Source organism: Triturus cristatus, chromosome 8, assembly GCF_964204655.1.
Source record: "Triturus cristatus chromosome 8, aTriCri1.1, whole genome shotgun sequence".
Taxonomy (NCBI): Eukaryota; Metazoa; Chordata; class Amphibia; order Caudata; family Salamandridae; genus Triturus; species Triturus cristatus.
In genome coordinates, this window is record NC_140591.1 from 713,800,000 (window position 1) to 713,824,265 (window position 24,266).

Here is a 24,266-nt window from a genome sequence, read left to right on the forward strand (position 1 = left end):
ACAAGGTCGCTAAGCCTTCGGGACCTCGATCTTGGTACCTATCCTCATAGGCATTCAGGGTGTGATAACAAAGTCGTACGACAAAGTGTCGTCTGTGGTTGTCGGCATGCGAGTTATACAGGTCTGTTACATACTCCTCACTTTCCTTCCGTTCTACTAGTGTTCTTACTACCTTATCGATTTTGGCTCGTTCATCCTTTGTTTGTCGATTCACTCTGGCGGAATCCCTCTTTCTCATCTCAGGGTCATCTAACGTTATTGCTAACGTTGTGTTCAGTACAAGTGGCTCGGCCGGCGCGGAGGCCGTGAGAACCGAGGCCTTGGTACTGCTTTCGCTTGCGTTCGGGGGTTGCGGGTGCTGCACTATGGGTTGGGAGGGAGCATATGGAGGGGGCATATAGGTGATCGGAGGACCTAATAGCAATTCATTGTTCGACCGCTGCTTGGAAGGCAACTCAGGGTAGAGCGTAGAGGAGGTCCTAACAGGGCACTGGCCTGATGTTTCAAACTCTTGTTTTTGTTTAGCTTCCTTTCTCTCCTTTATCTCTTCCTCTAACTTTCTAGCGGCAAGGTGAGCTGCCTTACGCAATTCCTTTTCTGCTTTTACTTCTTCCCTCTTTTTCCGTTGTGTTGCTTCTTTGCGCCACATGCCGATACTGTCGAGCATAGTGGGCGTCGTTTTATTGCTACGTAGAGCTATTTCTAGCGTTTCTATTTTATGGTCATCAAAGGATCCCATCAGTGGCCACTGACTCTCGGGGTCCTTCTTTGTATATTTATGCCATAGTTTGCTATAAGCTACGGCGACTAGTCCATATTTAGTAAACATGTCCTTATTAGGGGTGCCTTCCAGTGGAGCCGGATGGTTCATCTCTAATAAGCGGTCTGGGCATAACCAACTACTAATCAGTGGGGAGAAGATAGGCATGACGGGTTACAACGGGGACAAAAGTCTGCACTACCTATCTTTTCACTGCTTGCAAAGACTAGATAGAATATCTCTATTCTACGTTATTTGCAAGTAGAGAATACCTCCAAAGAACCAATATCGAACAACCAATGTTCGGACAATCAATCAATCAAATGGTGAGAAAGAGATAGGCACGACGGGTTACAACGGGGACAAAAGTCTGCGTTACCTACCCTTCACTATTTGCAAAGACTAGACAGAATATTTCTATTCTTCGTTATTTGCAAACAGAGAATATCTCAAAGAACCAATATTCTTCAAAACAATCAATGTTCGGACAATCAATCAGTGGGGAGAAAAAAATAGGCACGACGGGTTACAACGGGGACAAAAGTCTGCGTTACCTACCCTTCACTATCTGCAAAGGAAGAGAGAGTATTTCTACTCTTCCCCGTTTGTAGACAGCGAATATCTCAAAAGGAACAATCAAGTAAGCAATACTAGTATTTTCAATCAATCAATCAATCATTTCGCAATTCGTCGTGTTACACGACCTTACCCGGACCGCATGGACAGTTTCTCGTCTTCCGCCTCCAGCGCCCGATCGTCCTCTACTCTCCGTATTTGCCGCGGCACTCCTGACGGTTCCCAGTCAGGACCGTAGATCACTCGAGAGAGGTCTGTTCGGAACCAGTGAAGTTCGGATGATCGGCTGCCAGACGAGGGTCTATCAGGCAGGAGCTCTTCCCGATCGTTGCAGTCGTTCACTTTGTCGTCAGGACCTCTCCCACTGGATCCACGTGTCGCTGATGGGCCCCACGCTTGGGACGCCAATTGTTAAATGGTAGCGGCACCTTCAGTTGATAACCTTCAAGTATTGCCTGGCGGTAATCGCCTCTTATACCATTCGATAATTAACCAACAAAAGAGGCAGGCGCCGGAGACTGGAAGGCAGGAAACAAAGTTTTATTCCGTCGGAGCAGAACACGTCAGATCGGACAGCAAGGTATCGTCTCGAGGTGCTCTACCCACATCTCTGAGGCCTGGCCTCTTATACACAGGTTTATTGCTTTATTACACGTGATACATTCTTGTTGAGACTTTGATGTACGGAAAGACATCCTTGGAATCCCCACTTCAAGCTTGTTCCCACACATATCTACAGTAGAAGTCCCCACCCCACCCACAGTAGGAGATGGCTATCACACAGCTGGACATTCCACCAATTCCCGGGGGTGTGTGCGACTGGTCGGGTCTCAGGGGGTGGGGGCCTTGATCTACTGTAATCCCTTTGATGTGAGGTGTTTCCCTTACAGTAGGGGCAATAAACTGCATCCGCAGGGCTGGGTGATGGCCTGGGATTGGTTCGGACAATCGGGCGCAGAGGAAGGGGGTTATCAAAGGGATGTATGACCATGTATGGGATGAAAGGAGGTGTTGGTCAGGCGCGGGATGTGGTTCCATGGCAGGGTCGCGCAGAAGGAGAGGGTTTATGGCCCATGTATGAGAGAGCGGGGGTGGCCGGCGCGCGGGGGACGTTTGCAGCGCCTGAGGGGCACGCTGGCGCTCGGCAATGAGACCATGGTGCCTAAGATGGCCGTCGCGCATTTTCTGCGTGTGGCGCTTGGGGAGAGACAAGATGGCGCAGATAATGTTCAGATACCAACTAAATTTCCACACTCTCCCCCCTTTACTAAACTATAATATTGTTCATGTATAAGAGGAATCCAGGCCACCCAAAGAGTGGACATAACAGCTGACTCGACTCTTAGTTCACTACTGGCGTTGTTGTCAGGGTTGGGAGGGGAGAATTAATGTTTCTAAATTCATGTTTGAAAACTATCACTTTTGAAACAATACTCTGCGCTGATAATCTGTTGTACTCAGGTGAACCGGTTGTGCATCTTGATGAAATACCCATTTTGAATGCCGGGCACCCTAGTTACTTCCTTCCTTTCTTTAATTTCAATTAACCTTTAAACAAATGCTTACCTTTTTATTTAACATCTTTTTGATGTTAGCGCAGAGCCCAGTAAACAGCAGCCAAGTGCTGCTGTTGAAGAGGGACCGCATGTGAAGGTCAGGAGGGCCACATGCGGTCCCAAGGTCGTACTTTGAGTATCACTGGCCTAAAGCCTTTGGTTGACAGGGTTGACATGAGCTTGCTCATGGCCACTGATGAGGGGCAGGAGGAAGAGAGTGACCCTCTCCCTGATCTCCTCTCTCAGGACTCTGTTGAAGGGTCAGCTAAATGGGTTGTCTTGGCAGGCAGTCTCACTGACCAGCAGCAAGCTCCCAGTCAAACCACCTGGCATACCCGCGAAGTGGACACCGGTGACAGTCTGCCTGTGAAGAATTCAATTTACAGATAGCCTGACCATGTCAGAGAGTGCATCAGGACTCAGGTCCAAAAGATGCTGGAGTTGGGGGTCATTGAACCTTCGGATAGCCCTTGGACTAGTCCAGTATTCCTTGTGCCAAAACCTCACACCCGAGATGGTAAGCGAGAGATGAGGTTTTGTGTGGACTACATGGGCCTCAGTTCAGTCTCTAGGACTGATGCCTATCCAATTCCTAGGACCGATGAGCTAATTGATACTCTGGCCTCAGCCAAGTATCTTAGTACATTTGACCTGACTGCTGGGAGCTGGCAAATCAGACTTTCTGAGGATGCTAAGCCAAAAACGAAATTTGCAACCCCTAGTGAGCTTTATTAATTTATTGTAATGCCTTTTGGTTTGAAAAATGCACCTGCCACATTTCAGAGGCTGGTGAACAAAGTTCTCACAGGTCTGGAAGCCTATAGTTCAGCTTATCTAGATGATATTGCTGTCTTTAGTTCCACATAGGAGGATCACCTGGTCCACCTCGGAAATGTACTGGATGCCCTGCAAAAGGCAGGCCTCACTATCAAGGCCACAAAGTGCCAGATAGGTCAGAGCAAGGTAGTATACTTGGGTCACCTGGTAGGTGGAGGCCAAGTTCAACCATTGGAGAGAAATTTCCAGACCATAATAGACTGGGTTGCTCCCACTACCCAGACTCAGGTCAGAGCTTTCTTGGGCCTGTCTTGGTACTACAGGAGGTTTGTTAAGGAATATGGGTCCATTGTGACTCCCTTTAATGATCTCACCTCTAAAAAGATGCCTAAGAAAGTTCAGTAGACAGTTAGCTGTCATAAGGCATTTGATTACCTGAAGCTGGCTGTGTGCACTGCTTCCATTCTGCAAAGTCCTGATTACTCCAAAACCTTTATTGTCCATACTGATGCTTCTGAGATAGGGGTAGGATCTGTTTTGTCACAACTTAATGTTGAGGGTAGGATCAACCATTTTATAAGCAGAAGGTTGATTCCCCAGGGATAAACGTTGGTCAGCTATTGAGAGAAAGTCTTTTGCTGTGGTCTGAGCCTTGAAGAAGGTGAGGCCATACCTGTTTGGTACTCACTTCATTGTCAAGACAGACCACAAGCCCCTCTCATGACTTAAACAGATGAAGGGTGAAAATCCAAAACTTTTGAGGTGCTCCATTTCCCTACAGGGAATGGACTTTTCTGTGGAATATAGACCTGGGAGTAACCATGCCAATGCAGATGAACTATCCGAATATTTCCACTTAGAAAATGAAGACTCAACTGGGCAGGATTAGTCTAATCTCCTTTCATTTGGGGGGCGGGGGCTGTGATGTAGGAAAGTAGGATCTGCTTTCATGGTTACCCCTACTTTTTGATGGTGTTATTCTGTTTTTCTGACTAGTCTGACTGGGATCCTGCTAATTAGGACCCAGTCACTGTGCTCTCTCACTAAATGTAACTATGATAAGTACTTTGGTACCTTGGCTACTGGTGTACCCTTCTAAGTCCCTAGTATATGGTACTAAGGTACCCAGGGAATAGATACACCAGGAGTCTCCCATAGGCTGCAGCATGTATTATACCACCCATGAGAGACCAATCAAACTGTGACTACAAGCCTGCCATTGCAGCCTGTGTGACCAGGTGTTAGCACCACTCACAACGCATGTAAGTTTCCTTAAATCTGAGGGCGCTGAACTTAAAACCTATAATTCACTCCTCAGGCAGGCATTTCAATCCTAAATGCAGGGTGCTAGGTTATAAGTGTGAGGGTGCCCTGCATGAAAAGGACACCTCCTACAAACACAGGAGTCAATTCTCCAGGCTTTGTACGTGTGGTCAGCCATTTAATAGATATATATTGGACATCAAGTCAATTACGAGATGTCTAACTGTGTAGTGGCTGCACCGAAAACGGTCATGTTGGAATCCTACCCCAACACTGATTCCAGTTTTGTATGTAGGATCCCATGTACTCGGGGCTCCCCTAGGGAACCCCCTGTATTCCCGGTACCAGCCTTCCAGGGTCTAACAGCAAGCTGGTGCTGCTGCCGACCACAGACTAGATTCTGCCCTCCTGCTGCAGAGCTGACCTCGAGCAGGGGAAGGTAGAACAATAGGTTTCCTGTCACAAGAGAGGTGTGACCGCATCCCAGACAGGACTTTGTGTATTGGGCTGGTGGGGTGAGGGCGCTTGCCAGCGCCACCAGACTGCTTTGAAGGGGACATTTGGGGCCCTTCTTGCATACTCCAGTTAAAACCAGTACAGGGAGCTGTTGGCTCCCGCTCTGATGTGCAACTGGGAAAAGGACATGGGGGTATCCTCCCCTCAGTCCAGCCCCTCCTCTGGGAGTGATCCCTGAATCATCCCAACCCTTTCCCCAGGGTACTTAAGGGCTTACTTGTGGGCGGCTCTTCAGATTCATTGTGGGACAAGATTCAGATCCGAAACCACTTCCACCTTCTGGGCACCTTGGACTACATTGGGAACCGAGACTGCAACAAGGAAGACTCCTGCTGCTCCTGGTCTCCTCCTATCCTGCCAGTATTCTGCGTCGTCTATGCCTGTGCTTCATCCAGGTTCTTCTCCAGGCCTGTGGGCATCAAAAACACCTAAATTATTCTCCCTTGGAGTGAAGGAGTCACTCCCATGCATCTGCATTGCACTGCATCTGCATCTGCATCTGCACTGCAACAAAGCTGACTGACCTGCTGCTCCTGAGGTCCTATGGACTGCAAAAGGCTTATCAACAGAGGTGGTCGTTCTGCAACTCCCTCGAGGCCTGCACGGTTTTCTCAGCAAGTTTGAGGCCAGTATCCCTCGTTGGAACCTCTTGAACAGAACCTCTTTGCACCACGTTGAGTTATAGTTGCCAAGGCTTGTTGACTCTGTCCTCTAGAGATCTTCAGGCTACAAGAAGCTCCAGCATCTCTTGCTACCAAGATCTTCGTCCCACTGCATCCTCTGCACCGTGGGCCTACATTAGTGGTGAGCTGCCCGAGGTCCTCTTGCGACTCCTGTGCATTCGGCCTGTGGGTCCTCTTGAGGGACTCCTTGGGCTTTGGTGGGCTCCCCTGCTTGCTCGGGGTCTGCTCTGACTCTCCTACACTTGGTGAGTCCCTTGGACTTTGCTGGTCTCCTCACTGCACTTTCTTCATGTACCCCATCTGTCGCTGCTGCCAAGGCTTGTTGGTGCTCCCACCAGACACCGACCCCCTGGTTCTCGCCTTCTGACGTGGGCAGCTCGTGAACAGCTCCTGGTCATCACAGTATCGCCTGGTCCTCAGCGATTAGGTCACCCTCAACTCTCCTGCATTTTCTGTCATCTGTGGTCTTTGGTCTTCCGTGCCGCCTGGTCACACCCAAGTGGCATAGACTCTGTCCCATCTGTTTGCAGGTACTTCTTTTTTTTGTTTAAATCTGTTTTTTGAATTTATGTAGCAATATATTAAGAGGTAATCATTTTTAACACTTTTCTCATACAGTTTATGTTCCCGAGACAGTGCAAATATATCTGGTGTACATCTCTGTGGTATAACATCAGACATTATCTACGCCTTTCGCAACATGAAAGCCTAGTAAGCTGTGATAGTTTTTGCTTTCGAGGAAAGGAAGCATATACATTTCCTGGCTTACAGTTGTTTCTAGGCACTATGCAAAGCTACGGCGACGCATGATGGGTTAGAAATTAAACACATGCAGTGCTTTGGAAGAGTCCTTCCAGTTCTAACACATTGGGCCTGTGAACAGATGAATCAAAAATGAACAAGAACAAAAAACAATGACCTGCCCACAATATCTTAATTTTCCCACTGTCGCGCATATTTGCGTAGTGCATTCTTGTTAGTGTGTTACTCGATGTCACCTATGTATAGTGCCCATGGTTATTCACAATCTTAAGTGGTCTATGTATACCCACAGAATATCATGGCACACCCATTAGCGCCGTGTATAGCTCACTGCTTCTATTCACCCATGTCTCGGTCAGGCGGGTTCTCTGGGTCTCCCTCCTGCATATGTTTCAGTTTGTTTAAGAAGGTATCCCAACTAGCTGCTATGGGCTCGACGACGTAATCCTAACATTTCTTCACGTTTGATAGAGATGCTTTCTGCCTTGGCCCATGCTAACAACGAGTGTCGCCACGCCCGTGCATGTGGTGGGTCCGCTGCCTTCCACCGTCTAGTCAGGAGCCTTTTAGCTACTATCATCCCCAGGTCTAGGAACCTAGATGCTACTTTGGTGGCAGGCGTCCTCCTGAATTGATGTAATAGGTATACGGACCATTCAAAAGGTTGCTCTCGATCTGTGCATGTGTGTAATATTCTAGTGATCGTGTTCCAGTACGCTCCTAAATGGGGGCAGCTCCATAACATGTGGTCTAGTTCAACTCCTGGTGAAGCACATCTCGGGCCTGCCGCACTGTGCGGTTAAAATATCAATTGATCATGGTAGGTGTGAGGTAGGCCCTGTGAATGATGTACAGTTGAATTTGCCTAAATCTCATATTCCGGGGTATTCGTCTCGGGTTCTTAAGTATCTGAGTCCACTCTTTATCTACTAGTTGTCGCTCCAGGTCTAGTTCCCATTTGCGCTGGAGAGCGTCAAGGTTTATCGCTGCATGCGTCCTGAGAGAGGAGGCAAACCATCGTATAAGGTGCCTGCCACGCCCCATGATATGAAGATATTGCATGGTAAGGTGGGAGTGCGGCTCAGCAGTTATGTCTCCCCATCTAGCCGCCAGGGTAGCCAGCAGCGAGCGGTGTGTAAGGAATTGGCCCGGCAGTAGCCCGTCATCGTCCACCAGGGTCGTATATGATATGAGTGTTTTGTCGCGGTATAGATCCCCTAGTGTCTGAATGTCCCTCTCTAACCATTCCGCGATCGACTGTGTTGTGAGTACTGTGAGCCCGCTCGGAGACCCCTCCAGCGGTATCGCTGGTGCATAGGGAACGATGCTTCTGGTAATGTGGATGGATCTGCGAAAGCATTTGTGTGCCACAGCTAACAGCAATGGCTTTGGAGTCTTTGACTTAATTGCAGGATGGAAGAGCCTGACTATTTGTGTTAGGGAGTATGGTGGTTGTGTGGTGGCTGTGTCTGCGCGATTCCTGTCTGCAAGCCAGCAGGCTATCCATTGCAATTGGGCCGCCAGATAATAATGTTCGAAGCACGGCGCTGCAAGGCCTCCTTGATCTGTAGGTAGGTATAGTTTAGCCAGTGCCATTCTGTGACGTGCGTTGCCCCATATGAAGTCTCTGACTAGCTTAGTCAATGTGGCAAAAAAGGATGCAGGGATAAATAGTGGCAGATTAGCAAAGTAGTATAAAAGTCTGGGGAGAATTACCATCTTAGCTAATGCCACCCTGCCCGTTACTGCTAGAGGAAGCGTACCCCAAAATCGCATCTGAGACCGAATTGCTGTTAAGGCTCTTCCCCGGTTTCCATTGAAAAGATCTTTCGGTTGGAGATAGATTTGGATACCCGGGTAGCGGAAGGTGCCTTCCCTCCACTGTACCTCTCTGCCATTAATAGTAAAATGTGGATCTTGGACTCCTTCGGAAAATGCATATATACATGATTTCTCAACATTCACCTGTAGTCCAGAGACTACGAAAAACTCCTGTAACAGACGCGGCAACTGGTCAGGGATCCTCTCAACGTCTTTGACATACACGAGGAGATCATACGCATAAAGGGAGACTTGATATACCGCGTCTCCCAGAGGTATGCCGTCCCCTAACGTGGCCCGTATCGCTTGCGGCTCCATTGCAAGCGCAAAAAGGAGCCGGGATAAAGGGCATCCCGGTCTGGTGCCTCTTCGCACTGGGATGGCCTCTGATATGTACTGTCCCAAGCGCACACGAACCGTCTGATTCTTGTGCAATAGGTTCACCAGCTGAAGGAACCCTAGGCCCAGATCATACTTTAGCAAGGTTGCTGCCAGGTGGCCCCATTCTGGGGAATCAAAGGCCTTTTCTAGATCTAGGATCAGACACCCTGCCCTAGGCCATTCATGTATAGCATCTGTCGCCAATCTAGTGTAGACCAGTGTGGGGACTACTGGTGCCAACCTGTCAGCTATTACCTTGGCAAGTATTTTATAGTCGGTGTTAAGTAAAGCCAAGGGCCTGTAGGAGCCAAGGGCTGTGGGATCTTTACCCGGCTTCAATAGGGATACAAGGTACGCCTCGCGCATTGTGGGGGGTAATTCTTGTTTTTCTAAGGCATCGGCAAACAATGTGTGAAGCTGCCGTGTGAGAGACTCTCGATAAGCCTTGTAGTATTCTGCCAGCAGGCCATCCGGCTCAGGTGTTTTTCCAGAGGCCATGGCCCCAATGGCATCTCCTATCTCCTCCAATGTGAACGGAGCATCAAGTATTGTCTGGTGGTCCTCCGAGACTGTGGGCAATTGAATGGATCCAAGAAACCTCTCTAGTGCCTGATCAGTGCAACGTCTCCTAGATTGATATAACTGGGCATAGTGTTCCATCATAACCTTGTGTATTTCATGTTGCGTGTACAGTAGGGTGCCTGTGGGTGTACGTATAGCTCCAATCGGAGCCCGAGTATTGTCCTGACATATGAGCCAGGCCAGCAATCGGCCTGCTCTGTCGGCTGACGCATGTGTGCGTGCTGTGTGCGCAGCATAATTATGGCATCTTATACGTTCTAGCAATTCAGTATGGTCTGCATGTAAGTGCGGTGACAACGTTCCCGGGGGCAATATTTCCTGAAGCCAATGCTCAATATAGTGTTCCGGGTTTCGCCCTTCTACCCCTTCCGGAAGGCCAACTACGCGGCCGTTGTTGCGGCGGGAGCGCCCCTCCGCATCTTCGGCTCTGTCCTACAGTGTGTGCATACGATCTAGGATATCTTGTAATACAGCAGTATGACTTTGGGTGATGGGTTTCAGTTCTGTAAGCGACTGACTGTGTAGATTGACCTTCTCAGCCAGCTTACGGTGGTCTGCGTGCAGGAGAGTGAAATCCAAGGTGACCATATCAATCCTGGACTCTAAGGATGTTCTGGTTTGTTCTAACGCATTGCCAATCTTCTCCACTGCCGCCAACACAGAGTTGAGTTTAGCCACTAAAGCCATGTTTGATGGTTCTGCAGGGTTTTTTCCTCCTGCGCGTGGTGGCGCCAAGGTACACGTGCATGGGGCCACCTGCTGTGCGTTTTTGCGTAGTCCGCCCATCGCTAGTTGCTGCGCAGAAGACATTCACGGATAGCAGATGATAATGTCACTCCTCTTTGGTGGATAATGTAGCACAATCAGGGGTGTTGGTCAGCCCAGCACATTCCAGTCCAGTTGCTACCAGATGTCGGGTCTGCCCTGTGGGGCATTAGCGAGTCCTTTCCAAATGTGCGCAAGTCAGTTTCGAGGGTAGCTGATAGTGGGGCCCAAACTGGAAGCAATTAATGTCCTCCGCTTTGGTGCTGCGTTCCTGTTGTACTTTGTTTACAACACCCTCTATGACTGTTGTCACCATATGGGCGGGTGTCTCCTGCTGCATGCGATAGCACCTAGCAACGTTTTATCTCTCGCAGGTGAGAGTGTATTTTGTTACGCAGCACCTCCTTGTTTCTTCAGCTCCGCGCTCGCGGCCTGAGTCGCCCGAAGACACTCCAACTCGAGGTCTTGCACACCGGTCTCCGTGCTGATTCAGGTAACTGCACAGGGACTCTCTCACTCAGTGGACAGACGTACAGAGGCCGAGGGGGAGGGTATCCCCATTACTTCTGGGCGCTTGGCCCAGGATGACGCAGTACTTCTAAACGGTGTGTCCCTCTCCGTTGACAGATCAATTCACAAGTGGGCAGCTGACACAGTTGTGCTCGACCTCCCGGCGGTTTCAAGGCAGCACGTATGGTGATCGCAGGCTGTGTCTTGAAATGAGTCTCCTCCCTGCCGGCCCTGGAGCTTACCGGAGTTCTCAATTTCCCCTTCATGGCACGGTCAGGCAGTGTCTTTACAATCACCACAAATGCCCGGCCTCGAACCGCTCGTCGCAGTGTAATTACCGCTCCCCTTTAGGGTCTCAAGGCTATTCACAGGTTTGCTGGTGTCTCTAGGGAGACAAACTCTTCACTGGTATGGGGAGTTCCATGCAAGGGGTTCAGTGCTGCAAGCTGAGGAGGTTTCCTACTACCATTGTCCCCTGTAGTCACAAGCCCCTTTGATGTGCGTAACCCCCAGACTGACCGTGAGTTTTGCCTTTCTGCGATGGCGCGCAGCTTCCAGGGGGCGCAGTGATGGCCTCCAGAGATTCTCCTCCCAATGGAGCCACAGCAGGGTGTGCTCCGTGTTGGCCACTTGCAGCGCCCTATCTTATCCGCAGAGCGGGTGCCACTGATGGTATCTCCCCAACGCCTTTGCTTCGCCCCCCCCCCCTCCCCCGAAGGCAGCAGCAGCCAGTCTCTTAGATGTAGACCCCAGGCTCTTGGTTAGTGCCGCTGGGCCCGCCGCACCGAAGCATGAGGCAACGCCGTCGCCCCCAGATCTGCCCACTCTTCACCGCAGCTAGCGCTTGCTGAGCTCACTCACCACCCGGCTTCCCCGATTGCGGCGCGCGCTGGCAACAGCTCCGGCAGGAGACTCCGAGTTCGGCCTGAGTCACTCCCGCCAACCACCCAGGGTGTATCGCGGTCGCCAGACGTGTGTTGAGTCGTCTCCTCCGTCTCGTGGTACGCAGGCGGCGGGCATTTGTGGCGGCTCACCTCGAGTAGATCTTCTCACAGCAGCGGGTGTACACTCAGGCACAAGCGACTCCCACTGCTCGCTCGTCCATTGCGTGGCTGTCAGGCCCGTAGGCCGCAAAAGTCTCCGCGGCGGTGATGTAAGTTGTGTGCGGACTCTGGGGCACTGCTGTGATTATTCTGCAACCGCAATGCTGCGCACCACGGAATCCATGTAAATGAGGCGTGGATGGCCACCCTGGATGATGCTATTCAGGATAATGAAGGGATCACGAACGGAGCATTAACAGCTCGCGTCCGCCATATTGGCTCGCTTGCCACGACCCATCCCTGTTTGCAGGTACATCTTGTGAAGAATCCATCCATGGGTTCCACCGGACTCTTTCACTTTCTCCGTCAGCCGCATCTTCACTGAAGTCCTCCATCGTGGTCTATGGCGGTTTCCGACATCACTTCGCAACTATGCCCCCCTATTCCTTGGTGTATATTGTAGGAAGGTGGATATCTGACTATGGTTACCCCCAACTTTTTGCCTAGTGTCTAGCTGGATTTTCGACTTAGTAGGCCTGAGATCCTGCCATTCAGGGTCTCAGGCTGTCTGCTCTCTCTTTAAAATGGACTCCATGTACCCTAGGTACATACACAATTGGTAAGGATCACCTTATTGGACCCTGTACAGTGTACCCTAGGTACCCAGGGCATAGGTGTACCCTAGGCCTCCCAGGGGCTGCAGCATGTATTATGCCACCCCTGGTCTGGCCTTCCAATCAGACACAACTGGCTGATCACTCAGCTGGGGCAAGGTTGTGTAATCACCTCTTGCTTAGGTGTAGTATTCCTATACCTACCTTATATATAGACACATGTGTACCTATCAGCCACTCCTATGGCAGGCCTTAACAATCCTGGAGGCAGAGTGCTTGGTAACATGTGAGCTGGTGCTCTAGCATGAGCTGAGCCTGTCTGCAGCTTTCGGAACCATGTCCTTATAGCTGTTCTATGATATAGCCTACCATATTATATATTATATATTATACCTTGGGGCAAACAAATCCTGTATCATGCGTTTACAGAGATCTCAGAATGCCGCAGCACGTATGCTAGTGGCACTCCCGAGATCTGCATCGGTTGCCCACATTCTCCCCAAGCTGCATTGGTTGCCTGTTGAGAAAAGAATTCAATTTAAAACCTTATGTGTTGCTCATAAAATTCTCTCTCAACAGGCTCCATTGGGTCTATCTAAGCTTCTTCTACCTTATACACCTCAGCGATCTCTTAGATCATCCAATCAGCTGCTGGCTATTGTACCCCGGACGGTGAGAGCAAAAGCCGGGGGGCGGTCTTTCCGCTGTCTTGCAGCGTTACTGTGGAACCGACTCCCTCTCTCCATCAGACAGATACAGACTCATTTCGCCTTCCGCAAGGCGATCAAGACCTGGCTCTTCCCAGCCGTTGTATAATCGCCTCCTGTCCCTCCACTCTCTCGTGTCTCTGATCGCGCTGGGACGCCCCATTGCTGGGGCAGCAATGCGCGCTATAAATTTGAAAAATAAAAAATAAAATAAAATATACTCTTAAAGTGCCTTATAATCTTAAACGGTTATGGTAACTATGGTTTGGCTTTATCAAAACATGTCGTGTAAGGTGTCTAACACTTTGGAATAATACCCCCATACCATTCCTGGTGATGAGGATATTATTCCTCCCTTCTAGAGGGAGAGACATGTTAAAATCCCACTTTGCTGTTTAACTCTGACCAAAGCCTCAGCATCACAAAATGGAGGCTGCTGCCACAGACACGAGTCTGACCTCCTGCAGCTGGGGACCCTCCCAGCCAGGGAGGCCTGGACAATAGGTTTCCTGCTTGGGGAGGTGCTAGCACCTTCCCAGACAGACTTTAGTGTATTGGGGCAGGGAGGGTTGAAAGGAATGAGACATGCCTGGGGCACACAAGGTGTCCCATGCATAGTCCAGTTCAAACCGGTGCTGGGGCACTCCAGCCCCAGCTCTGGCGCGAAACTGGACAAAGGAAAGGGGGTGTAGCCACTCCCCTTCCTGGTCCCACCCATAGGAGGGACCTTGCAGGTAGCCCAGCCCACTAGCCCAGTATATCAGTAGGTAGCTGAGCCCTGCTAAATTAGATTAACCTGAATCTGCAACTTGTACAGAAACTCTGGACCTTCGACATTCGACCTCAGGAAGAAGACTGAAGAAATCTCCCTTGTGGCCAAGGAGTGACCACACTGGGCAACGAGGCACCATTCAGCGACCGCTGCTTTGCGACAGATCCTACGAGGGACGACTGCAGAGACTGACCAGCACCGAGACTTCCAGACACCTCTGACCCAGGTCCACATCTCCAGCGAAGCTGAGACCCGTGGAGGCGACGAGGGACGTGGGACCGGCGACTTGGGAAAAGTGGCTAGTACCTGACTAGCGCGACTTCCGAGGCTCCCTCGAGGCTGTGCTTGGGGAATTGAGAAGCCTCCATCCCGAGCACCATCTGCAACGAAGATCAGCTCCCCACACTTCACGTGTTCTGCGTGGGGCCCTTCTGCACCTCAGTTGCTCGACGTGTTGTCCGGTTCATGGCCCGTTGGCTAGTGACTTCTGCGACGACGAACCTTTGTTTTCAACTTGCTGGTCCGGCTCCTCCAGACAGGCACCCGCTCCTCTGTGAAAGAGAAGCACCCCAGACCTTCCTGGTCTGCACCAGAAGCAAGTCCTCCATCCTGCGTGGGTTCCGCTTGCCAAGGTTTGTTGGGTCCTGACTCGACTTCGACGCCGCCGACAGCAAGAGCCTTCGTGGGACAGCTCACCTCCTGGTTCTGGTCGTCCTCGACGCCTCATGGTACCCGTGGCTGCTGCGACAAGCTTCACCTCTTCACCTGCATCTTCACGACATCGCCTAGTTCCTTCCTGGTTCCTTCCCGGCTCCTGGCTGGTGACCTAGACTCTGTCCCTTCTGCTTGCAGGTTCCTTCCTTCTTGATCCCATCCTTGGGATCCACCGGACACTCTTCACTGACTGCCTGTCAGCAACTTTCCTTCAGGCATCCATAGGAGTCGACGACGAAATCCGACGCAAGTTCACACCTATGCACCCGCAGCCCGTGGGCTAGGTAACTTGAGCATTTCGGTGCTCACAAGGGTATTGACTATCCAAGGGTCTAGTTTCCGAGTCTCGACTTCCTAGCGATACCAGAAGTGTCCTAAAACTGCTAATTTCTAATAACTTGCATTTCTATCGACTTTTACGCATTACGCGTGAGTGTTTCCACTCTGCACCTGAATCCCGTGGGCCTCCCACTTCCTAACCTTTGGTAGTATAGTGTAGCCCCAGCGATTCCCTAGGCCTAGGCCTATCCTGTGTTCGTGACAGTGGTCCTTATACCACTTACTTAGTATATGGTTTGCGTGGCCCCTAGGGCCTAACTGTATTACTTACCTATGTGACTTAATGTATGCTTAAATAAGACTGTGTTGTACTTACCTCGAATCTCATAAAGAGTGCTGAGGGTTTGACTAGAATAAATACATTCTATTTTTATATATATCTGTTGTGGTGTCCTTTCATTTGGTATTCAAGGGATTACATATGGTATAACAGCTGGCTTCACATGCCATTCAGAGTTTAGCCTAAGACTGCTCTTGTCCATGCTACCACTAGGATAGCTGGTCTATAAGGTTGACTTTACAACCAATCACCATAAGGGTTGTTTGGACTGATACAAGGTGTACACTAGAACTAGTGACATCATATATCAGGCCAACTTCTCACATTGGTGAGCAGCGGGTGGGATCTGAGCTTGCTGTTGTAATACCATTGTAATCTTGAGATACTAAATTGAAAGATCACATGAGATATTGTTAGGTACATATAACATAGATTATAAATACTTAAGTCCTACTGGACTTAGTTGTTGTACGTTGAAGGGCCTAGCACACCCTGACTACAACTACTAGAGAGGTTTAGTAGATACAACTAGTGTAGGTAGGTGCGCACACCACACCCTCACTAGAATCATGTCCCTGAATGGAGATCACACTGATACTCCCTCAGGAGAGGAGAATCCTAGACAGGTTCCCTCTAGATATGATGCATTCACTTTCCAGGAGATGAGATAACTGTGTACCTCCAGGAGATTAAAACAGGGTTCCAACCCTACCCTTAGACAGCTAGTGGAGCTTCTGGAGGCCTATGACGCTGAAAGAGCTGCCAAGTATGGTGCCATAGCTGTAGATAAGGGCCTCCCCTCCACAGAAGAGACCCCTGACTTAACTGATACAGATGAGTCAGAAGAAACCTCAGAGGAAGAGGGAGGTAGCAAGACCCCAGTCAGAAGACTTAGTCAGGCTAACTTAAGCTTGCATGGGAGCTTGCATGGGAGCTTCCCTTACAGGCCCCCAAGTAATCTTAAAAAGAGAGATAGAAGGGGTAGATCTCCCTCAGGGGACTCTCTCCACTCCTATCACTCAAGAAGCTCCAATGCTTCATCCCACAGGGGGATGACTTCCCCCCAGAGGAGAGAGCATAAGGCCAGAATGAGGGAAGCTAATCTGAAGATTGAGAGGGAAGAACTTGCCCTTGCCAAAGAGAAGCTTGCTCTGGCCAGAGAGCAGAAGTTAAGTGGGTTAGAACCCACTGGTGGCAGCACTATCCCTAAGGATAGAGACAGGACCTATGATAATAGAAACCTGAGCAAGATTGTCCCTCCCTACAAGTGTGGGGATGACATCCACAAATGGATAACTGCTTTGGAGAGGGCTTGCAAAGTACAGCAGGTACCCCAAAGTCAGTGGGCAGCTATCTTGTGGCTCTCCTTCTCTGAGAAAGGTAGAGACAAGCTCCTCACAGTTAGTGATGAGGATGCTGACAATTACAAAGTCCTGAAGAGTGCTCTGATAGATGGGTTTGGCTTAACCACTGAGCAATATAGGTTGTTGTTCAGAGACACCCAGAAGACACAGACCACAGGACTGGTCTGATTTTGTGGATTGGGCCACTAAGGCTTTGGAAGGTTGGTTAACTTGCAGCAAGGTGCAGGACTATACAGGATTGTACAACTTGATTATGAGGGAGCAGATCCTTCATAATTGTCAAAACCAGCTTCTCCATCAACACCTGGTAGACTCAGATTTGACCTCTCCTCAAGAATTGGGAAAGAGGGCAGATAAATGGGTCAGGACCAGGATTAGGCCTAAAAATCAGGGTGGTGACCAAAAGAAAGATACCACCAAGCCTCAAGAGAAGGGTGGGGATAAAACAAAAGATAAATCTTTCTCAGGGCCCCAAAACTCCACACAGGGTGGTGGGTCCCAAGCTCCTTCCTCTACCACAGTTAAAAAGCCTTACAGCCATGAATGTAAAATTCCTGGGCATTGGAAAACTGACAGCAGTTGCCCAAAGGCTAAAAACAAAACTGTTCCTCCAATTACTCCTGTAACACCACCTATTACTGTCAGCAGTAATCCGCCAGGTGGTGGGAGTGCCCCCAACAATTTGGTTGGGTTTTCTTGGACACAGGTGGACCCTGGCTTAGCCAATTCCCCTACAGCAGCTACTCTTGTCTGTGATGGTGGCATGGGGTTTGCCAACTTCACTGCCTGTCCCAACACTTTGGGTAGGTACAGACAGGAACCCTACATCAATGGTAGAAAAGCTTAGGCCTACAGAGACACTGGAGCTAGCATCACTATGGTGGCCCATAGGCTAGTTCCCTCTGAGCAGCTTTTGCCTGGTTTCTCATACCAGGTAACTAACATTGATGGCAGACAGAACAGTCATCCCATGGCAGAGGTATGTCTCAGCTGGGGAGGTGTCACTGGCCCTAAGAGGGTGGCAGTGTCCCCAACCTTGCCTGTAGACTGCTTACTGGGGAATGACTTGGAACTCTCAGCTTGGGCTGGAGTTGAACAAGACACCCATTCTAAAATGGTAGGCCTTTAACAAAAGGGTAGTGGGGTTGTGCCAGCCACAACCCCTGTCTGTAGGAAGGTGGATATCTGACTATGGTTACCCCCAACTTTTTGCCTAGTGTCTAGCTGGTTTTTCGACTTAGTTGGCCTGAGATCCTGCCATTCAGGGTCTCAGGCTGTCTGCTCTCTCTTTAAAATGGACTCCATGTACCCTAGGTACATAACCAATTGGTAAGGATCACCTTATTGGACCCTGTACAGTGTACCCTAGGTACCCAGGGCATAGGTGTACCCTAGGCCTCCCAGGGGCTGCAGCATGTATTATGCCACCCCTGGTCTGGCCTTCCAATCAGACACAACTGGCTGATCACTCAGCTGGGGCAAGGTCGTGTAATCACCCCTTGCTTAGATATAGTATGCCTATATTTACCCTTATATATAGACACATGTGTACCTATCAGTCACTCCTATGGCAGGCCTTAACAATCCTGGAGGCAGAGTGCTTGGTAACATGTGAGATGGTGCTCTAGCATGAGCTGAGCCTGTCTGCAGCTTTCGGAACCATGTCCTTATAGCTGTTCTATGATATAGCCTACCATATACTCTTAAAGTGCCTTATAATCTTAAACGGTTATGGTAACTATGGTTTGGCTTTATCAAAACATGTCGTGTAAGGTGTCTAACACTTTGGAATAATACCCCCATACCATTTCTGGTGATGAGGATATTATTCCTCCCTTCTAGAGGGAGAGACATGTTAAAATCCTACTTTGCTGTTTATCTCTAACCAAAGCCTCAGCATCATAAAATGGATGCTGCTGCCACAGACACAAGTCTGACCTCCTGCTGCTGGGAGTGATCCCAGCCAGGGAGGCCTGTACAATAGGTTTCCTGCTTGGGGAGGTGCTAGCACCTCCCCAGACAGCCTTTAGTGTATTGGGGCAGGGTGGGCTGAAAGGAATGAGAAATGCCTGGGGCACACAAGGTGTTCCTTGCATAGTCCAGTTCAAACCGGCGCTGGGGCACTCCAGCCCCAGCTCTGGCGCGAAACTGGACAAAGGGAAGTGGGTGTAACCACCCCCTCCCAGGTCCCACCCATAAGGCGTGACCTAGCAGGTATCCCAGCCCCCCAGATTAGTGTAAGAGTGGGAGTTGGGCCTCAAGACTTTAGATTATCCTGAACCTGCAAAACTGAACAGAAACTCTGGACCTTCGACATTCGACGAAAGAAGAAGACTGAAGAATCTCCCTTGTAGCCAAGGAGTGGCTACCCTGTGCAAACAGGCACCATCAAGAGACTACCCTTTGCTTTGCCCACGTTCTACGAGGAACCGACTGCAGAGCCTGACCAGAGCCTTGACTTCCAGACTTCTCCGACCCTGATCCACATCTACAGCAGAGCTGAGATCCGTGGAGGCGACGAGCGACGTGGGACCGGCTACCTGGGAAAAGTGGCTAGTAACTTAAAGCGCAGCTTCTGAGGTACCCTCGAAGTTGTGCACCGGGGATTGAGAAGCCCCAACCCCAAGCACCATCTGCACCGAAGATCAGCCCCCCACACTCCACGAGTCCTGCGTGGGGCCCTTCAGCATTTTCCTGCTTGCCGCGTCTGTCCGGTTGCTTGCCCGCTGGCTAGTGGCCTTTGTGACGACGCACCCTGAAATCTTCTGCGCTGGTTTGGCTCCTCCAGACTGGCTCCCGCTTCTCTGCAAAGAAGAAGCACCCCAGACCTTCCTGGTCTGCACCAGAAGCAAGTCCTTCGTTCTTCGTGGGTTCCGCTTGCCAAGGCTTGGTGAGTCCTAGTCCAACTTCGACGCCGCCGACAGCAAGAGCCTTCGTGGGACAGCTCGCCGGTCCTGGTCGTCCTCGACGCTTCCTGGTCCTCCTGGCTGCAGCGACAAGCTTCACCTTCACCTGCAATCTTCACGACATCGCCTGGTTCCTTCCTGGTTCCACGTGGTCACTGGCTAGTGACCTTGACTCTGTCCCTTCTGCTTGCAGGTTTCTTCTCTTCTTGATCCCAGCCTTGGGATCCACCGGACACTCTTCACTGACTGCCTGTCAGCATCTTTCTTCAGGCATCCATAGGAGTCGACGACGAAAACGACGCATCTTCACCCCTATGCACCCGCAGCCTGTGGGCTAGGTAACTTGAGTACTCCGGTGCTCATCAGGATAGTGACTATCCTAGTGTCTAGTTTTCAAGTCTCAACTTCCTAGCTACTCCGGAAGTGTCCTAAATCTACCATTTTCTAAACTGTACTATTGCTATTGACTTATACGCATTACGCGTGAGTGTTTCCACTCTGCACACGAATCCCGTGGGCCTCCCACTTCCTAACTAACGCTAGTGTAGTGTAGCCCCAGCGATTCCCTAGGCCTAGGCCTATTCTATTTCCGTGACAGTGGTTCTTATACCACTTACTTAGTATATGGTTTGCGTGGCCCCTAGGGCCTAACTGTATTACTTACCTGTGTGACTTAATGTATGCTTAAATAAGACTGTGTTGTACTTACCTCTAATCTCATAAAGAGTGCTGAGGGTTTGACTAGAATAAATACACTTTATTTTATATATATATCTGTTGTGGTGTCCTTTCATTTGGTATTCAAGGGATTATATATGGTATCACAGCTGGCTTCACATGCCATTCAGAGTTTAGCCTAAGACTGCTCTTGTCCATGCTACCACTAGGATAGCTGGTCTATAAGGTTGACTTTACAACCAATCACCATAAGGGTATTTGGACTGATATAAGGTGTACACTAGAACTAGTGATATCATACATCAGGCCAACTTCTCACACTGTCCAAGTAGATTTCCTCGCTGAAAAGGTTGGAAGGGCAGTGGTAGCCACAGCCCAGGCAAAGACAGACTTCCCTGTAGAGATTGGCAGAGCTTTGACAGTCACAGCTCAAACCCAAACTGAGTGCCTCCCTGGAAAGGTTGGCAAGGCTGTAATGGTCTCAGCTTATACTCAGACTGACATAGGTGTAGTGAAGCCTGAAACTATGGATCACTCCACACAAACAGAGAGTAGTGGGGAGGAAGAAAAGTCTCCCTCTCCCCAGACATTAGGAAAAGGTCAGCCTCCTCAGGGATCTGACCTCACCCCTTGTGAAGGAACTGCCCCGGGGTAGCCAGGCCTGGCCTGGCAGAGCCTCTGATGTCAGTGGCCCCTTCCAAGGTGCCACCCAGTCTGGTGCAGGTAGCCTGCCTCTCTCTACCCTGCCTCAATCAGCCCAGGGCTGTAGAGGTCAGGGAGGCCAGTGGACCCCAAGAGGGCCCCTGTCCACGAGAACCCCCCCATCAAAAGAATGAGGATTGCCTGGCTAGTAGCCCTAGCCAGGTGATGGTTAAAAACAGTCCTGAGGGATCTCCTTTACAGGTAGTTAGGGACCTCCCCCAGAGGGATTCTGTTGGGCACAGGCAAACATGGGACCTTAGGGCCCGAAACCTGACCTGTCCCTCCAGTAAGCCCACAAAAGGGACCCAGCCTCCAGCTTTAGGTAACCAGAGGCTGAACCTGAGATCACAGTGCAACTCAGTTAAAGAATGAAAGGCATCCATGGTGGAGGATGATTGGAGGAAGCTGAGGCCTCACTTTGAGGACACTCACTTCAGTACTCCATCTCAACACCAGCCTTTTACTTTGCAAAGACACACCCAAGGTAGAGATTCCCTATGAAGACCCCATGATACCTTTAGGATGAGGGATTGCTTAGTGGACCATGAGACAGGGGGTAACCATGCCAGTGCTAGTTCTTCCTTATATGGCCACTTAGGCAATATAGGCTTACCTGGTCAAGGACAGCCTTATCGTTTGGGGGGGGGGGGGTTGTGTAGGAAGGTGGATATCTGACTATGGTTACCCCCAACTTTTTGCCTAGTGTCTAGCTGGTTTTTCGACTTAGTAGGCCTGAGATCCTGCCATTCAGGGTCTCAGGCTGTCTGCTCTCTCTTTAAAATGGACTCCATGTACCCTAGGTACATACACAATTGGTAAGGATCACCTTATAGGACCCTGTACAGTGTACCCTAGGTACCCAGGGCATAGGTGTACCCTAGGCCTTCCAGGGGCTGCAGCATGTATTATGCCACCCCTGGTCTGGCCTTCCAATCAGACACAACTGGCTGATCACACAGCTGGAGCAAGGTCGTGTAATCACCCCTTGCTTAGGTGTAGTATTCCTATACCTACCTTATATATGGACACATGTGTACCTATCAGCCACTCCTATGGCAGGCCTTAACAATCCTGGAGGCAGAGTGCTTGGTAACATGTGAGATGGTGCTCTAGCATGACCTGAGCCTGTCTGCAGCTTTCGGAACCATGTCCTTATAGCTGTTCTATGATATAGCCTACCATATACTCTTAAAGTGCCTTATAATCTTAAACGGTTATGGTAACTATGGTTTGGCTTTATCAAAACATGTCGTGTAAGGTGTCTAACACTTTGGAATAATACCCCCATACCATTCCTGGTGATGAGGATATTATTCCTCCCTTCTAGAGGGAGAGACATGTTAAAATCCTACTTTGCTGTTTAACTCTGACCAAAGCCTCAGCATCACAAAATGGATGCTGCTGCCACAGACACGAGTCTGACCTCCTGCAGCTGGGAACCCTCCCAGCCAGGGAGGCCTGGACAATAGGTTTCCTGCTTGGGGAGGTGCTAGCACCTCCCCAGACAGACTTTAGTGTATTGGGGCAGGGAGGGCTGAAAGGAATGAGACATGCCTGGGGCACACAAGGTGTCCCATGCATAGTCCAGTTAAAACCGGTGCTGGGGCACTCCAGCCCCAGCTCTTGTGCGAAACTGGACAAATGAAAGGGGGTGTAGCCACTCCCCTTCCTGGTCCCACCCAATAGGAGGGACCTTGCAGGTAGCCCAGCCCACTAGCCCAGTATATCAGTAGGTAGCTGAGCCCTGCTAAATTAGATTAACCTGAATCTGCAACTTGTACAGAAACTCTGGACCTTCGACATTCGACCTCAGGAAGAAGACTGAAGAAATCTCCCTTGTGGCCAAGGAGTGACCACCCTGGGCAACCAGGCACCATCCAGCGACCGCTGCTTTGCTTTGTGACAGATCCTATGAGGGACGACTGCAGAGACTGACCAGCACCGAGACTTCCAGACACCTCTGACCCAGGTCCACATCTCCAGCGAAGCTGAGACCCGTGGAGGCGATGAGGGACGTGGGACCGGCGACTTGGGAAAAGTGGCTAGTACCTGACTAGCGCGACTTCCAAGGCTCCCTCGAGGCTGTGCTTGGGGAATTGAGAAGCCCCCATCCCGAGCACCATCTGCAACGAAGATCAGCTCCCCACACTTCACGTGTTCTGCGTGGGGCCCTTCTGCACCTGAGTTGCTCGACGTGTTGTCCGGTTGCTGGCCCGTTGGCTAGTGACTTCTGCGACGACGAACCTTTGTTTTCAACTTGCTGGTCCGGCTCCTCCAGACAGGCACCCGCTCCTCTGTGAAAGAGAAGCACCCCAGACCTTCCTGGTCTGCACCAGAAGCAAGTCCTCCATCCTGCGTGGGTTCCGCTTGCCAAGGCTTGTTGGGTCCTGACTCGACTTCGACGCCGCCGACAGCAAGAGCCTTCGTGGGACAGCTCACCTCCTGGTCCTGGTCGTCCTCGACGCCTCATGGTACCCGTGGCTGCTGCGACAAGCTTCACCTCTTCACCTGCATCTTCATGACATCCCCTGGTTCCTTCCTGGTTCCTTCCAGGCTCCTGGCTGGTGACCTAGACTCTGTCCCTTCTGCTTGCAGGTTCCTTCCTTCTTGATCCCATCCTTGGGATCCACCGGACACTTTTCACTGACTGCCTGTCAGCAACTTTCCTTCAGGCATCCATAGGAGTCGACGACAAAACCCGACGCAAGTTCACACCTATGCACCCACAGCCCATGGGCTAGGTAACTTGAGCATTTCGGTGCTCACAAGGGTATTGACTATCCAAGGGTCTAGTTTCCGAGTCTCGACTTCCTAGCTATACCAGAAGTGTCCTAAAACTACTAATTTCTAATAACTTGCATTTCTATTGACTTTTACGCATTACGCGTGAGTGTTTCCACTCTGCACCTGAATCCCGTGGGCCTCCCACTTCCTAACCTTTGGTAGTATAGTGTAGCCCCAGCGATTCCCTAGGCCTAGGCCTATCCTGTGTTCGTGACAGTGGTCCTTATACCACTTACTTAGTATATGGTTTGCGTGGTCCCTAGGGCCTAACTGTATTACTTACCTGTGTGACTTAATGTATGCTTAAATAAGACTGTTGTACTTACCTCGAATCTCATAAAGAGTGCTGAGGGTTTGACTAGAATAAATACATTCTATTTTTATATATATCTGGGGTAGTGTCCTTTCATT